Source organism: Gymnoscopelus braueri (assembly GCF_963280865.1).
Source record: "Gymnoscopelus braueri genome assembly, chromosome: 16".
NCBI lineage: Eukaryota > Metazoa > Chordata > Actinopteri > Myctophiformes > Myctophidae > Gymnoscopelus > Gymnoscopelus braueri.
The window spans coordinates 40,670,980-40,673,479 of NC_137616.1; the positions used below are offsets into that span (position 1 = coordinate 40,670,980).

The window sequence follows — 2,500 nt, forward strand, 5'->3', positions numbered from 1 at the left end:
TTTTTTCAATACGCCAAATCTCTTAATAACAACTGACCTTTAAAATAAAATGTCCCTCTGCAGCTGCCATACCGTAGGGCTACTGTGAGAACTGACATTTAGGAGAAGTGACCCCTCCCCCAGCTACGTACTGTTCCAAAGAACCTGGCAACGTGCCACTGCATTTCTGATACACACATAACGTCCCCCCATCAAATGAACTAGTAGCACAAAGGCCATGAGCTGGGAAGTCTGGGGGTGACAACCTGTGGGACCTAGCTGTCCCTTTTTCCGGGGACTGAGGGGTGTTGCATTGTGTGCGCTTATACGAAAATAGAAGGAGAACTGCTAAAACTGCTAAAATGCCTCAAAAAAGAAACGTATAAGAAAACAGGAAAAGAAACAAGAGGAAGGTCAAAAAAACACCGGGGAGTTCAAAACAAACACAGCACACAAAACAAATCCTACTTCATTTCATTCATGTTGTTTTTGCTGTCTTTCTCAAAAAAACCACACAGGTGAGAGATAACGAGGGGAGAAAACAAAACAACGGGATCGAGAGACCTATAATATTCTTTTAGCTATACGGCAGTGGTTCTCAACCAGTGGTCCGGGGACCACCAGGTGGTCCCCAGCTAAATGATGGAGAGTTGGTAACCAAATGGAGCCTTATTAGGTCGATCTTTCACTCTTGAGAGCGTAAAATGAAACCAAATGGACCCTTACGGGTCCATTTGGTTTCATTTTACGCTCTTAAGAGTGAAATTATTGCTAAACATCTGCATTACTTAATCAAATAATTGTTATTTTGATCAACGTTTGCCTGTTAGCTCTCCTATGGTGCCAACATCATCAATACAGCATGGAATTGTGGACAAAATCTTATCCAACGACAACAAAATATTCTAAGTCTTGGGTCTGAGAGTCTAAATGTCATCAAACGGTGGTTCCGAGGCTCAAATGCCCAATAAATAATGGACCCTGATATGAAAAGGGTTGTAAACCTCTGTGCTACGGTGACGTCACACCCTATTTCATGAAAATGTTTGAGAACCACCGCCTTAGGCCCTTCAACGAAGCTCATTTGAGGGGATCGAGGACACATGGAGAAGGGGGGGTGAATCGGGGGACTGTGACACCATTGTCTCCAGCAAGACCATTTGAGTGAATCATTCATACTGTAACATGGGGGAGAGAGGATGTTGAGTACTTTTCAGTGGTGGAAAGTAACTAAGTACATTTACTCAAGTACTGTACTGTTAGTGGAGTATTTCCAATTTTGTACATTTACTCCCATGTACATTTACTCCCCTACAATTATTTGAAAACTTTAGTTACTAGTTACTTTTTAGATTTAGATTAACCACTTAAGGTCCATATGTATTTTAGCTATTTGAAAATAGCAGATCTGCTATTTTCAAAAGATTTTTATACATTTGAAAACGTGTGAAATGGGACATTCTGCATAATGAGTAAACTTTCTACTTTTGGTACTTTAAGTACATTTTGATACCAATACTGTACTTTTACTCAAGTAAGTTTTGAATTTCTGACTTTTACTACTGCTTTACTAATACTCGGAAATGGACCTCAAATGGATCCTTCTACAGGTCCCTCAATGTTAAATGAACACTGGGGATTTTACTAGTGTGGAGTCAAAAGACTCCAGAAAAAGTGTCTAAACCTTGTTCAGGGTCCGCGCTTCCCATCTCAAAACCCACTGAGCTTCCAGAGAAGGGTTCACTGAGCAAACGCTACAGGGGTTTTATTAACATGACCTCTCATTCCGATGCTTCAGATCTTTTCAATCCGCCGCTTCCCTGTCATCTCCTGTCCTCGTTTTTTTGATTGAATACTTTATTTTTAAAAAAGCAGTTCAACACAAGGTCTGCTAAGAGGATTTTAAACCCCAAAAAAGCCTTTTTGGCTCGTTTCCATTGGGGTCCTTTTGTACTCCTTTCTGTCCGTCCGTCTCCTCCGTTGCCGTGTTCTCCTCTCCTCCCCTCGATGTCTCTCTCCTTCTCAGCCTGAGACCTCATCTGACCTGATCTCTGCAGTCCAGAGAATGTGAGTACTTTTTCCACCACTGATTTTGGTGTTATTGTTTATTCTACGTTGATGAATTGAATATACATCGGATAGGACCGCAAGTCCCCAGGACTTTGTTTGTGTGTCAATCTCTCGCTTATCTCCTCCCCACTCATCTGCTTCCCTCTCTCCTCCTTGAGCACTTCCCCATCTCACAACAATCTATCATTATTTTGCACTGAAGGTTTTGACAGCGGAGGAGAGCTGAGGACACGGTTCATACAGGCCAACGCTATGACGGGGCCGCTGGGGGAAGAGAGCAGCGTTGCTGTAGCTGAGCTCAGAGAGCTTCCCCTTTAACAAGACACTCAAGGTCCATTTTCAGAGGGAGTTTTCAGGGGATTTAGAGGGACTTTGGAGGCCACTTACAGAAATACTTCACCTCCCAAAATGACTTATTTTTCTATCAGTTACTCACCCAGTGATGGCATGG

At 42.5% G+C, this 2,500-nt stretch overlaps 1 protein-coding gene across 1 annotated transcript in view; it reads right to left on the reverse strand.

Moving 5' to 3' along the window:
* Positions 1-2,500, reverse strand: part of adgrg6 (adhesion G protein-coupled receptor G6) — a gene marked incomplete at its 5' end in the record, with an annotated part of 74,509 nt that overhangs the window by 69,739 nt on the left and 2,270 nt on the right. The window lies entirely within an intron of this gene.